At 32.3% G+C, this 16,573-nt stretch overlaps 1 pseudogene; it reads right to left on the bottom strand.

Annotated features, from left to right (window-relative positions):
* Positions 1–15,185: 15,185 nt before the first annotated feature.
* Positions 15,186–16,573, bottom strand: part of LOC107030918 — a 14,925-nt pseudogene continuing 13,537 nt past the window's right edge.

The following is a 16,573-nucleotide window of genomic DNA, read 5'->3' as shown; positions in this document are numbered from 1 at the left end:
AACCATTAGGCCATTCTTTTTATATTTTCTGCACACATTCTAGACACGGACCGAATGCTATATCTAGCCAACACATAACAAAAAATGAAAACCTAATTAATTTGGTACGAAGAATCAAATAAAGAAACAAAAACTACTTGACAGAAATCTTAAACCTATTGTTTGTTTGATTTTAGACCTTGATTGTTTTCTCCCATATAGCTCTTGATTTAACATCGCAGCACAATGCAAGCCTCTTGATTTCTCTGACTTCACCAATGTAATAGGCCTCAATCACTTCTTGCACGCATTCCAAATTCCTCAGATAAAGCTTGATCCTCTACCTATTCACCATAAACGTTGTTCCTTCACTATTTTCGATCTCCACTGCTCCATGTGGGAACACTTGCTTGAGTAAAAGTGGCCCAGTCCATTTGGGCTTGAGCTTGCCCCGAAATTATCGCAAAATAGAATTGAATAGAAGAACAAGATACTCAACAACAAAGTCTCGATTTTCAACCCTTTGGTCGTGGTACTTCTTCATCTTCTCTTCGTACAAGGCTGCAATCTCATAGGCTTTTAGGGAAAACTAATCGATCAAATTCAAGTCATTCACTCTTTCAGTTGATATGGCGCCCCAATCTAAATTTAGCTTCTTCATTGCCTATATAGCCTTATTCTCTAGCCCTACCGACAAATGGAAAGACTTCTCATATATGAGTTGTTATAGAAACATACCTATGGGAGTCTTGTATGTAGTGCGATAGGACAAAAGATCATCATCAAGCTTACTTCACCGATTCACTCTATTATTTTTTTCCATCTACTCCATGGGTTTGCTCATATATCTTCTAAAAATTTTCTAGAATATTCGAAACAAAGTTTGGAATATCTAAAATACAATTAGTCATTTTTCTCTCTAAATTCAAAAGCCTCACTTGCCTGCCACTCTTGGAAGAAAAAAGATACTTAGGTTAGCTGTGGAATCGCGGCTAAAGATTCTTGGAAATTCTTTCACCATCAAAATTTTCTTAACTACTTAGGAGTATAACTCATTTTTTCCCACAAATATCTAAACTCCTACCACATTCACTAATTGTTATCTATCTTTAATATTCAAAATATCAGTTAAATACCATACTCGTGCCACAACCCTCACCTTTCAATTGTTATCAAGTGTGAGTAAAACACCATAACTAATATTTAAACAAGTTTTGCCAAAATATCCAATAAAAAGATTAGTCCTTTCAAAACCCTTGTTTTTTCTAAATAAATATACTATAGTAACAAAATATTTATTATTTATAGCAATAAAAAATTTTCACTCGATCACTTTTAATACATTTATAATACAATTTTAATACATATTACAAAGAACAATTTATTATTCACATATAATACAATTTTTATTGTTGATTAATACATTTATGACACATTTTAATACACTTATAATACAATGTGTTAATTTGTTACAAAAACAAGCATAATATAATTTTAAAAACAGTTATAATACATATTTCTTGCATACATAATTCACTTTTAATACATATTGCAAATTTAACATAGTATTATTATAAATGGTAATAAACAAAAAGTATCGCTCAAGTCGGTAATTATCAATTAAAAGGTATCAATCCAAGTAATTTTTCCATATTTATATGGGTGAGTTCTTGGATTTTCGTAAATAGTCTAAAAACAAAATTTAAGTCTTGGATTTTAAATCTTGGATAAAGTTCTTGGAAGAGAAATAATTTCACTGCAGAATCTTGAATAAAGTTCCAATTAGAAAGAAAAGGGGCAAAACAATTATTTGAATAGATGTTGGGCTCCTCATCTTCCTTAATCCCTATAGTGTCATAAAGGCATAAATACATGGAATTCTATCAATGGTGACACATAAATATGCAAGCATGGTAAGATGGAAAAAATAAGTATGTCGTTGCAGGATCTTAGTAGTAGGAAACTCACTAAAAAAAAAAGGAAACATTCATGATTTGGTAACTCACTAAGATGTGCTCAAACAGACTACTGGGAAGTTTTTTGAAAGTAATTTTCATTTCATTTCTCTCTGTAAAAGAAGGTTATGAAACAGTAAATTCATTTCTGAGAAGAGGGCCAAATTGATAATATTTAGAAATTGGGGACTAATGTGGAAGTTGGTTCAATTTTGGTTTGAGAAGAGGAAAACTGATAAAAGTTTTTTTTATTTTGTTTCTTTTAAAAATGTTTGTTTGTTCTTCTAGAAAATAATTTTTTTCGAGATAATCAAACAAACAAACATGGTTTGTTTTTAAAATCCTTTTTTACTAGGGAAACATTGCCTTAAGAATCTTTATCTTTTGCAAGCCGCAGAGTACAATGGTTTTCGGGTGCACCAGAATATCAAAAATCAAGGAGCCAAAGTCTTAAATATTTCCAAGGAAATAGCCAGCTTTATGTTAATACCTTTATCTTCATAATTTAATTCATAAGTTGAGGCATACTTACCAAATAGGAAATTTATACAATTATCAGTGACGGAGCCACCTCTATGGACTTCAACTCTCACATGCAGAGTAGTAATGAGACCCTCACATATTTTGGCAAAATGGCTGATTTGATTATTGTACTGGTGCAAGGGGAGACGGATGTAAAAAATCATTATTGGAAATAAATTGAATGTAGTAGTTCTTTTCTGGATGTAAAAAAGCATTTTGGAAAGAAATTGAAGTTAATGATAATTCTATCATAATTCATCTATTTCTATAAAAGGACAAGCTATAGTCTAACAAATTCATATATGTCTATATATACTGTGACCCATCACTTCACTTAGACATTTTAGATTTTGAGAGCAAATCGAACTCTTAAAGGTTAGCAGCAGCAAATTCAACCTGATTTGAACTGAACCATTCATAATCAGATCTTATGGGTAGACAAGGTACATGCCTACATTCTTCCGTCAAGCGTAAGTTATATTCACCGCCTATATTCCATCCTTTATGTTTATCAATAACCTCATGCTATACAGGATACTTGATTCAGTTATGCTTAATCTTTATTTACGTAATGTTCAGCAAATAAATTTTGAAGACTCACATGCATAAACACTAAATACCCAAATTTCCATAAAATGGTGCATTTGTTAAAAAATGTGAAACATAGAGTACATTACTTATCTCATATATCGAGGCAAATGCTAATTAATATTTAGTACATCTGCCATTATTTTAACAGGAACTGAGGTCATTTAGGATGAATTGTAGATTTGGTCCCCAATCCCTACCACCCATGGACATTTAGTTCCTAATTATTTAATCTTTCGACAACCATCGTCCTTACTTTCTATATGATGTACCCCCGAAAACACCACTCTTCACGACTCCCTAGGGTTTATAAATGCACCATAAACCCCTTACCCATACAACCATGTAGGTCTAACCAATGTTATCAAAAGAGAAAAGCGTAAAAAAGCTCTAAGGTCCGTGGGGGCCTTAAACGCAAAGCGCAAATAAAGTGTGAGCTTCAACGAAAAAAGCGCAAAGGAAAAAAAGATTACAAATATATGTTTAGTCAAGACTAATAATTATAAATATGAATGACAAATATATGACCAAAAAATTGTAAAATATTATGATGAAGTGAAATATCAATTATTTAGTGTCAATTTTTCAATAGAGGGTCATTGGCAAGGAAATGTTTGCCTTAGAACCTTCATGACAACACTGAAGCGCACATAAAGCGAGGCGAAGCGCTCAACACATTTCAAGCCACGCTTCAGGGCTTTAAGCGCGCCTTTAATAACACTAGGTCTAACCACCACTTTATGGAACATACCTTTAAGCCATGACAACACATATCTATCGCAAAGTACCCCAAGATGTGTGCCTTCAATTTACCCACCCTACACCAATATGATGTGCGACGTAATACGCCTCTAATTATAGACCCAAAATACTTGAAGTTTTTTATCTTTGTCTTTAATAGAATTTTTGAGTCATTCCTCACTTCCACCTCTTCCTCAAGTGTTGATTGAAGTTGTACGCGAAATACTTTGTTTTAGTTTTGCTTAACCAGAAAAGTTCATTCTCTAAGATCTGTCTCAAAACATCCAATTATTCGCAAACTCCACCCTGTATATTGTTATTCTATACTATGTGATCTGCGAATGGCAAAAAACACAATATATTTCATTGAATATATCGTGTCAATTCATCCATCACTAAGGCAAAAATGAACAGGCTAAGGGTCTATCTCTAGTGCAACCCCATGATAACTGAAAAATGTTCCAAGCCTCCTTCCAATAATGTTATATGCTGGCAACCATGCTACAAAAAGCCAAAATGGTGCACTTAATCAAATATTTGGTTATTTACTTAGAGGGACTAGAATCACTTCCTACTCAATACATTTTTTCCTTCTTTTTTTAGTGGTGCACCAATGTTCTAGAAATCCTGGATTCGTTTGTCTAAATCTAATATTTCCGTCACAGATTGTGCAGCCCCTTATTGTTTCTTGCTTGTTTACTGATTTCCTTAATTTGATATCACGTTCGTGAATTTGTTTCTGCGCCGTTATAAATATTACTAAATTTTTTGGTTCCTACTTTGAACAATATCTTTTCTATGGTTTATTACTTCTATTTATTTTCGTCATTGTATTGCGTGACTGTCAATATTATGATTGGTATTTGTCGTTATGGGTTGCCTATTTGTTGTTGTTTATTGCACACTTGATTACTCAATAACTAGCGTTGGTGGCTTCATGGTTTGATGTAGTTTACTGTCATGTACTTGATTGGAAGCAGGGGTGGGGGAAGGGGTGGTGAGGGTACCAAGGAGATCCTAGGTTGAGAGTTGTGTCTTGAAACATAGAGACATTATCAAGGAAATTGATACAGTTACTGAAGATTCTTATGAAGAGGAAGATCAATAAAGCTTGTATAAAAGAAACCAAATGGGTAGGAACCAAGGTCAGTGATGTAGATGGATTTAAGTTATGGTACTAAAGAAGATCGAAGATTAGAAATAGAGTAGACTTTTAGCAGACAAGGAACTCAAGGAGCAAGCGGTAGAAATTAGGAGGATGAACGATAAGTTAATGTTCATTAAGCTAATTTTGGGAGGGATATGTACAGAAAATGGGTTTGGACGAGGAGGACAAAAAAACTTCGTTGTTCTGGGAGGAGTAAGAGTACCCATGATCTAGAAATCCTAGATTGTTTGTCAAAATCTGATATTTCTGTAACAGATTGTCATATGAAATCTGTAACAATGTGGTTGAAAAATGTGCAATGAATTTAGCAAGATGGAAATCAAAATCTCCCTGGGGGTGGCAGGTTGACCTTGATTAATTATGTTCTTGATTCACCACCAACCTATATGATGTCAGTATTCCCAATTCCCAAAAGTTTAATCACTAGGTTAAATAAAATCAGAAGAAAATTCTTTTGGTAAGGAAACAGTGAGAGGAAAGGCTACAACTTTTTATAATGGGATGTTGTTATAGTGGAAAAGAAGCATGGAGGTCTCGGAATAAGGAATTTGGTTAATCAAAGCAAAGCCCTTATGATGAAATGGTTGTGGAAGTTCAATAATGAAGAGCAGTCCTACTGGAAGGAAGTCATTAAAAAAAATATGAAGAGGAAGATAAATGTATGACCAAAGAAGTGACTACATCATATGGAGTAAGTGTATGGAGATGCATTAAATCTATGTGGTCTGAGTTTAAGGCTAACACAAAGATCAAAGTGATGAATGGAGAGAAAACAAATTTTTTGAAAGATGTTTGGCATGAGGCATGTAGGCTAGAGGTCTTGTAACCTGCTATACCAACAGAAGACCATAGTAGATCACTGGACTCAATGATGGAAATTAAACTTTAAAAGACAATTAACTGATTGGGAGATTCAAATGGTAGAAGATTTTTTCAACACCATTGGGTAATTTAATGGAATGGAAGGAGGTCAAGACATTTTGCGGTGGAAAGAAAATCGAAAGGGAAGCTTTAAGGTGGGTTGTGCATACAACTAGTTGAACCACACCAATTAGCCTCAACATCACTGGCCATGAAGAGAAATTTGGAGGTCAAAATTCCACTCTAAGTGGCATATTTTATTTGGTTGTGAACCAAGGAGATTGTACTGACTCATGACAACTTAAAGAAAAGGGGGATACCATTATGTTCTAGATGTTTATATTGTGGGAAAACTACTGAGACAGTTAACCATCTATTTATGCACTGCATGATCACAAGCAAAACTATGGAAGTTATTCCTGAGCCTTAAGGGTATGTCATGGACTATGCCTGCCAAGATCACAGAACTAATCCAAAGTTTGGAGGAAGTAAGAAAGCAATCCAAGAATCCCAGTTAGTATATGGTGGGTCATATGTAAGGAAAGGAACTCCAGAGATTTTGATAGTGTTGAGAATAGAATGCAAAAAGTCAAACTAAAGTGTCTTATGCAACTATATTTTTGGTGTAATCAGTTATACTCAAACAATACTATCTCCACAATTGATGTACTAGACATAATTTAGTAAAAGACAGTAGGATTTGAAGTACATGCTGTAAATACTGATCAGTACAGTTTCAGTATTGACTATTTAGGAATAGACAAAGTTATCAATCATATATTATTATAAGTGGACAAATCCAAAGTGCAAAGTTGAATTACCATTTCACCCCTATACTACATCAAAATATTAATTTTAAAAAATAAATTGATTAATATTAAACATTAAATACTAATTATATCATATTATATTATATACTTAAAAGTGGAAGTTGTTAAGTCAAAAGTTGAAAAATGAAAATATCAGTAGTAAGTTTAAATTAAATATTTTTATCCTTTTAACAACTAAATTTAATTATATTTTTAAAACATTTTTCTTTTCTTTTGTATTTATTTTTAGTTCTCGCCCATCATATCATATCATCATATCATATCATCATATTCAGATATTATATTAAAAGTGGGAAGTCACAAACATAAAAATTGAAATAGCATTTTATCCTTATCCTAATTTAAAATATCATAAAATATCTAAATAAGTTAATATTAATTAATAAAATATGTAATTAAATAATAATATATTAATTACCTAAATATTGAAATATTTAATTAAATAATGATATTTAAACCACATAAATGGTGAGTGAATGGAAGTTTAATAGTGTTTTTTTTGGGTGTTTAATTTTTTAGAAGTTCAATAGTCTCTTTTAGTGCTCCATATTAAGTTTTTCTCAATGTGTCCACATAATTTATTTACTGCAATCTTAACAAGCTTCCTCCTTTTTGATGTAAAAGTTGGCCTTTCTAATTTCCAAATAATATTATTTTCTATTATTCATGTTAAACGTAGTATCTCTATAATTAAAAGTTGTCTCTTCAATTCATATAAGTGCATCTCTAAAGCTAATGTACATTATATAAACTTTTCTTTTTTCCCAGCCATTAATTTATCCTAGCAATTTATTGTATTCTTAATTGCTCTCTATAAAGGTCCACAAGTTGTTTTCTTTTTATTGTTCTATTTTTCTTCTTCTCATATATATTTCTTCCAGGTATGTATATGATCACTGCTATTATTTCACTGTTAATATATCATTGTTTTTGTTTTGTTACTTTCGTTTCCTCTTGAATATCATTGGTTTATCAACATGTTTTGTTTTTTATTTCTTTCAACCTTTAGCCTTTTGTTTGAGCAACTCTTTGATTGAGGCTTTCAACTTTGAAAAATGTTTTTGGTTGTGAAACTTCCATACATATATTTGTCAAAATATAAATCCCTATCAATTATATTGATTTTGTTCGATTAAAAATTACATTTATCATTAGTTAACTCATTGTCTTTTTATGTGTAATTATTTATATTTTTAGAGGTTTCTTCCTTATTACTTCCACATACTTGGCCTAGTAATACTTTCTCACTTTGTATTTACTTTTCAAAAACTAATTTTGTATTTATATTCTTGTAAGATGAAGTATACCAACTACTTGATTAGTACCTCTCTATTGTTAGAAACTCAAAGTAATCAAAATAAATATATTAACTTTGAACAAATATATTCACAGATTATTATCTAATTAGCCTTACGAATTATTTAAAACGTTATCCACAACCCAATATTCTTATTCCACAACTTTTAATTTTCTTCGGGCTATCAGCTCCTTTTATTTTCAGTTAAATTTGTTCATATCCTTTATTTAGATGCAATAAAGTTATATAATACTCTAAATTTTAAATGTATCATATAAATATTCTTATGTGGACAGTTATTAAGGATCTATAACAAGTAGTTATTACTGTCTTCTCCAGGTGCACATCACGAAATCGATAATCATCCCGTGCATCCAATTAAAGATATATGTTAACTTAATTGCCATACAACTTTAAGATATGACTGTAATATGGTGGGGGTTACAATTTTGTAAAGACAAGACACAAGCATTTAAGGCATGAAGTATTTGTAATCATAAGTGATGTTGCTCATATTCATATTCATATTTGAACTATGTATTGTTGAACTATCACATAAACTAAATATTCGATGAATTAAGAAAATCTCATAAGAAAACGTCATATAATTTGTGGATCTTATACAACTACCGACTATAGTATTAGTGGCCGAAGTAAAAGAATAACTTTAAAGAAACTTTTTTTTTGGTCTTGAAATTAAGGGGATCATTTAAACTCTATTTGATAGAGTAAAAACACCTCTTAAATTGAAAATATCACTTTTTATGTGGTAATCTATTTCTTGAATTTGTACTTACCCAAATCATCTTTATAAGTTTGCATATAAGAACGCTATTATATTGTTATCAAATAATGTAAAGTTTGTTTTTTCATGCTACACTATATCAAAAGGCACATAAATAGTTATAGATAATAAGAATTTATTTTAATTTGAATGAGACAATAACAAATTTAATATCACGATACATATGTATCATCTAAAGTCTTGAGTTAAATACTTACTCTATTTACGTTAAATTAATAACTATTATAATGTTCATATACATTAGTTAAGATCTCTATTTGACGTTATTGTGCAGGAGAGATTCTTAGAAAGAATATAAGTCAAATTTTTTAACTTAAATAATTAGTTTTAAAATATAATTGTTCTACTCATTCATCTGAAGTTCAACTAAGATATTTTTTTGGCATATGTGAACAACAATTATTAATTTGAGTTTTTTCCTCTTTTAATTAAATTTTTGAATCTCACACTAATATTTTAATAGTATTTATTATTTGTTAGGAATACACATATTATTTTTATGATATTGTTGTTTCAGTTATGTCACGTATATTTGTTTTCTTCTTTATCAATAGCCACTTGTTACCCCTATTTTCTGTTTATTCGTGGGAAGTTTGGAATTTGAAGTATGTTGTTTGAATTTTTGTTCCTATTGTTGGTTTTTCTCGCACGAACATCAATTTGATACTTCTTGTATGTTGTCTCAGTTTTGTGATGTCAAAATACCTCCTCCCTATCTTGGTCTTAGCTTCCACGTTGTAAGATGAATTAACTTTCCTTGTCTAAAGAAACTCTTAACCCTTATAACCAATTGTACATTTTTGCTTGAACTTAAAATATTAAGAGATCATTGTGATTTGTCTTACTGGGACTTCCCTCATCCATAGATATCGTATTTTTCATGTGGTTAACCTTCTTTAAAATGATAAATATTCATCACTTAATATTCGTTGTAGTTGTTTTTTATGTATTTATCCTAATAGCAGTTTTAACTTTGATTTAGGTATTATGCCTTAGGATTCCTGTTGCTGCATGTTTACTTAAGTTCACATAGACATTAAATTCAAGAAATTTAGTAGAGAGGAAGAAGTTTATGTTGTCATAAAGCTCCATGCCCTCAATTACAAAACAACCGACAAGTATATACACCATACCTTGAATTTCTATTATTTTTACAACGTATATGGATGTGTTTATATTCATTCATGAACAAATTTTTGAGCAATTAACTTAGCTTTCCTATTTATTTTGAAATCTAGATATTGTGATATGCATTATTTTTTGGAAGTTGGGTTGTCATTGACAACAAATCTAGCGTGTACCTCCAGATGTGTTCTTTGTTTTGTTAGTGTTATTTATGCTTCTATTTAGTTTTTTCTGGTCTATCAATTGGAGATTTAGGAAATTGAGCTCTGCAGGAACCTTCAAAAGTATATATACTTTTTGGTTTATATTGTTTTCTTTTTTCTACCATACTGTTGATATCTGACAAATGATTGTGTTGTATTTCATAATTCAATTATATGTATATAATTTGACAAAAAATTCTTATGTCAAAATTTACAGATGGCAGAATTAATAATTCTGAATGAGCCAAAGAAGACGAATAATACATATGTATGTAACTATTATTTATGTATGTTAAATTACATATTTAAAAAATGATTATTTTATAACAAATAAATACCTTTATTTTGTAGGTGTAGACTATGAAATAGATAATGATCAATTAGTTATCCTAAGGAAGATATATATCGATCGAATTTCTCTACAACTATTACAAAACACCACTTTCCTTCGACGACAGGTTATCGATATGTATGCATCTGTAAAAAGGTGGAGGGTATTATTCGTTAAAAAGAAGGCAGAAGCTTTAACATATTAAATATTTTCTAACTATAATGTCGACCTTTAAATTATGTGTTGTAGCATATTATTGTTCCAACTTCTTGCTTAGACTTGCAAGTGATTTCGTAAAAGAAATCTTAAGATTATGAATAAATAATCAAAAAGTACTATCATGTTCAAGATAAATATAACTCAACTCAATATGATACTTTGTTTATGCGCTTAAAAGCACAATCACTTATACATACTAAAGACTAAAGCATATGAGGAATATTGCATAACAATGTTTCTTCTCTATTTAATAACTAAATATGATATACATTCATGATCTTAAAAACTTTACACTTTTTTTAAGAAAATCATTTAATTATTCAAATCCATTTTTAATTTTATATTTGTAATTATATTTTTAAATTTTTATAATCATTAACACGAAGCACACGCGCGTGCCCAAGGTCTAGTTTAAAAAAAAAGAGAAGGTTGTGAGATTTATTGCGCGTGCTGAGAAACTAAATTTGTGAGGGAATTTTAGAAGTCACATAGGGATCACTTCAAGAGGATATGATGATGTACAAGGCACTTTCGGCTTTAGGGATAGAAAATGAGGAGTTTTCTTTTAAACTTCGCGAAAGCTATCGAGATTATCAAAGTTGATTCTAGTTTCTAGAAGAGGGAGGACCTTTTGTAGTGTGGTGTTTAATACTATGCTAGATTCTTTGCTCCTTAACAATTTGATAGAGGTTTATGCAATGACTGGGTCTTACGGCCCAACATAAGCTCGCGGTAATGGCTAAGTCCAACTTTCTTGTATGGTTCCTTAACATTGTGATGAAAATGTGAGTAAAGAAACAGTTGAAGCATCCTTAAAGTCAATGCATGTTTCACACAAGGAAAATCCCTCTTGTTTTTAATCTTATACATACTCTAGTTTCATGACACTTCCGTTCTCGTGCAATACATTCAATACCTTTTTACAGTAGATCTTCATTGTCAATGAACATTGTGCTTTAGTTTGTGACCTATAAGAATTTTATTCATATTTATCCCAGTTTAACCGCTAAGTAATTTTTAACTCAATGAGAAACCCGCCAATGGAGACCTGGACCACCTGAAAAACTAGTGCTCTGCAATGCATGTGGATCAAGGTGGCGCAAGGGGCCACTACATAACTACTATATCCCCAGACATGCAAACAGAGAAACACAGAGCTATCAGTTACAATCTGAGACAACGACGCACCTCTTAGCTCGTGATGACCAAAGGTTAGAAGTTGGAGTAGTGGTTTCTGGAACGGAGGGATCTTCAGCTTGTCTTGGAGAGGAACTGAATAACATACCAAGCTTAATTTCAGCAGGATCATCCTCGGTTATCTGCATGCAGATGGAAGAAACACATGGTAAAATACTTTCACATATGTAGTGAGCACTTAACTTGTCTTAGCAAATATGTATATGTTCTGAATCAAATCCTTTCTTAAGCGTACATGTTATAAGAAATGGAAAACTAATGTTTTCCTACTAAATTTCTGGCCAATATTTCTCTTCTGTTTTGCATGATAGTAAGCGCAAAACTCTAAGGGAACGTTTTGGTTAGGGAATGAGTTATCCCGGATTATTATCCCACACTCAATGTGGGATAAAAGTAACACTAAAATCCCAGTATAGCTAATTATGGGATAAGTTATACCATGATTTTAACCCAACTAAATATGGAATAAGTTCATCCTAAAATTATTTCCAAGATTAGTTATCCCATATTCCTCCTACCAAGTGAGACCTTAGTCAAAGAAAATTACGAGATAGGTGAAATTAGGCATCCAAATCATTGTACATGAACCTTCCCAAAAAGTAATCATCCAGTGCATATTATTCTGATTCAAAATATTCCAACTACAAACTTCTCTTATTCTATTGATTAGAAATGGTTAAATTTTGAATCACCCCCACCACAAAAAAAAAGGAGTGGAAAACAATGAAAGATCTACAGATCCTACAGAACAAATTTAACAGTGAGATAGAATTTTTTATGGAGAAGGGTCTAAAATACCCTTATAGTATTAGAATTGGTATAAAAATACCCCTCGTTTACCTTTTGGCCTCAAAATACCCTTGGGATTAACCTTTAGGGACCTATTTTGCCCTTTTGGCTAACAGACTACTTAGTCAATACATTTAATTATTTCATTTATTACGTTGCATGTTTTAATTGGTTGGAAATTAATTAATTAAAGCCTAATTTGTTTGACCAAAACCACCCTATCCACCCGACCCATTTTACAAAATACCCAACTCATCCAAATAAAACATCCATTACCCAATTCTCTAAACAAAACCCTAAACATTTTCCCCCAACTTCATCAGTTCTTGGAGCTCTTTTGGAAATCATCTTCTTCATCAGATTTGTTAAATTTTGTGTTGTTTCCATGTTGGCATCCTCTTCTTTTTCTTCACCTCAAAAAGTTGAGTCCCGTACATGTAAGCGTGAATTGATAGAAAAAATATCTTACTGCTATGACCGTGAGAATGGTGGACGTCACGTTGATTCTTCAAATGTTGTTGTCCGAGCTCATTATCTTGCGGTTATTGGATTGGATTGATAGTAAACTTCCAATTCATGTGTCATTGATGACTCACAATCAAAATATTGGATTAGATTCAATTCGGAAGGAAAGAAACCGATTGAAGAAGATCCTAAAGGACTTATGGGTGACAATTGAAATTCATAAACCAAAGGAAATGGGTGGCATTGAAATTCATCATGTTCCTCATAAGTAGAAGTACTGATCTTTGCAGAAAAAAAATTGTTGTTATTTAGAGTCTTACTTTTGTTTCTGCCTTCTTCTTTGTTTTGATCATATATCGATCATCGTTTGTTAAGTAGAAAAAACTTCCTCTTTTTCCAGGTCAACAAAGCTCTCGGAGAGCATCATTACCACAGATCGATATCATATAATCAGTTGTATCCACTTTGAATAGCATATTTAATGTCGTGAGCAACATTGCAATAGATGACCATTAGTTTCAATTTTTTTTAAAGTCATCATTTTCAACAAGTAATAGAAATGAATCCTTACCTGAAAACTTTCAGACAATAATCCTTCTATCTGAATTCACAAGACGGACGAGGAAGTGTGATCTTGGATCCTTATATTGGAAATCCAGTCCAATACTTCTTTAGAGGATCAAACTCTGATGGCTTGAGATCTAGTGATGGTGGAGGACCAGGCCGTCCCACTAATACTCGTATAGGTACCCTCTCCATCCATAAATCCAGTCTTGAAATTGCCCTCGAGGGCCAACTAAATATACCTTTCCCCATTGTTTTGCAACGAAACCAATCTCCAACGTACATACATACATCCATCCACCAATATTTACCTTGTCCATGAGGTAAAATATCAAGCTAATAACCACTATAGTAATCACCATTTGGGAGAAAGCTTTCAGCATGGAAGATTTCATCATTCGCATACATGTGATCATCTTGTTCCTGATTTTCTTCCTCTCTTGGTGGTGATGATGAGCCTTGTGTACAGAATATCGTGTTTGGTGTAGTTCTGTTCGACTAGTGTGTAGTCGTTAGTAGTTTGGTGTAGCTCTGTTCTAGTAGTGTGGTGTAGTCATTTATATTTTGATGTAATGTTAGCAATCTGCAGGTTACAACTGATGTAATGTCATCGTGTTTTGCTTGTTGAAAGTTGTTAGCAATCGTGTTGATCTCTTGATTGTAACGGAAAAGTTGTTAGCAATCTTGTTAATGTCAGCGATCTACTTTTTACAGCAATTTGCAATTGTTTACAGCAACTTGCAATCTGCAAACTGTAACAGCAAAATGCAATGTGCAAATTTTTACAAAAATCTGCAATCTGCAAAGTTTTACAGCTTTTGTACATCAACATATAATCTGTAAATTTTTACAGAAAAATGCAATCTGCAAATTTTTATAGCAATTTGCAATCTTCAATCTGCAAATTTTTACAGTAATTTGCAATCTACAAATTTTTATAGCAATCTGCAAATTTTACAACAATCTGTGATCTGCAATTTTTTACAGCAATTTACAATCTGCAATTTTTATAGCAAAAAGTGTAATCTGCATATTTTTACTGCAATCTGCAAATTTTACAACATTTTTGTAGCAATCAACAAATTATTACAACATCTAAATTATGAATTGCTTTTCAATTTTACACAAATGCAGCTTAACAGTATTATATGATCTCCGCTATTTCGTCGTCTGTACAACTTAGTAGACAAACAAAATTAAAGAAACACTCCCAACACTAGAAACTATCAACTCAATCTAGTTCAAAGGAAATATCACTGGAGATTCACAACTCACAAGATCTGTCTAGCCACTGGAGATTCACAACTCACAAGATCAGTATAGCCTACCATCAAGACATCTTCGCAGATAAAACAACATACATAATGCAACTGAAAAACAAAAAACAACTATATAGATAAGTGGTAATGGCATTGTCATATATTTTGAACCCACAAAAACTTACAAACACTTGTTCAAGACATAGTAACATCAAAAAAGTCAAAATATTAAGTTTCATCATGCCATAACAGAACATTGGAAAACAAAAAACAACTTCATAATGCAACTACTTCTTCCCACCCCTCTTTGCCTTCAATTTGCCAATTCTTTTCTCCTTTTCAACTGTCAGTTGATCTGAAGCCTTAGCTTATTTTCCTTTCTTTGCCTTCAATTTGTCAATTCTTGTCTCCCTTTCAAATGTCAACTGATTTGAAGTCATAGCTTCTTTTCCTTTCCATGCCAATTTTCTTGATGAGTATGGCAAATTAGTTGGAATGCTCAAACCATTGTCATCTCCTTTGAAGCCAATCCTCCTGGTACTAGTTGGTCGAATCTGCATATTTTTTGCTTGAAGACTAGTCCTAGCTTCAGAAATTGCCATCGGCCTTAGAATTGTCTGCTCGTCTTCACTTTCTAGCTCACCTCCATCCTGATCAGCAACTGCACTTGAAGGTGCAACATGTTTCTCATCCTCAGATTCATCAGCAATTATTTTTATCTCTGACTTTGAAGGTCCAGTAGGGTTCTTTCAATTTTCATTGATTTCGAAGGACCATCAGGTTGGCTACTCTATTGACTTGAAGAAGCAATAAATCAAGGAGTAGACATGAAGACACTAGCAGATTCTTCTTGACTGGCTTGGGGTGTTGACACTGGCACATCTTGCGCTGGTTATTTTGATCTTTGAATCTATAAAAATGACAAAATTAGTAAGATATTGAATTAACTAGTATAAATATTGACCAAGTAAAGAAAATTGCATACCATAGGACATATTCTTTGGTTGTGACATGTTGTACTACAATGTCCGCATGTCATTTTTAGTCCTTTTCTTGAAGCTGACCACACCCCTTCCCTTTTCCTTGTCTCATCCTTTTCTCTCTTTCTCTTAAGTTTTGGCCACACCTTCCAATTTATAAAATTCTGGTGGCTCCATATCATGAGAAGGATCAACTTTCCAGAACTTCTCACCTCTAAAAGATATTATTTTATGCATGTATATCAACATGTAAGCTTCTCTAGAATACCACCAACTCAACTAATCTAGTGGTTCTTGTTTATGTCACGACCCAAAACGGGCCGCGACTGGCACCCACACTTATCCTACTATGTGAGCAAACCAACCAATCTAATCCCCAACATTTCAACCATCAGTAACACAATATAATGCGGAAGACTTAAAACTCATTAATGAAAATCGATTAAATAACTTATAAAAACTCAATACTATTTATTCCCAAAATCTGGAAGTCATCACCACAAGAACATCTATCCTCAAATTACTAAACTAAAAGTATTCTAAGAAACTAAAATAAACAAAAGCTAGTCCATGCCGGAACTCCAAGGCATCAAGACATGAGGAAGAAGATCCAGTCCAAGCTAGAAGCATTAGCTCACCCTGAAATCCGGTGTAATGAAGACTGGCTAGAGTTGCGGTTGAGTTGAAGACGATGG

This window comes from Solanum pennellii, chromosome 9 (genome assembly GCF_001406875.1).
Source record: "Solanum pennellii chromosome 9, SPENNV200".
NCBI lineage: Eukaryota > Viridiplantae > Streptophyta > Magnoliopsida > Solanales > Solanaceae > Solanum > Solanum pennellii.
The sequence above is the reverse complement of the archived record's forward strand: the minus strand, read 5'-3'. Positions and strand labels throughout refer to the sequence as shown.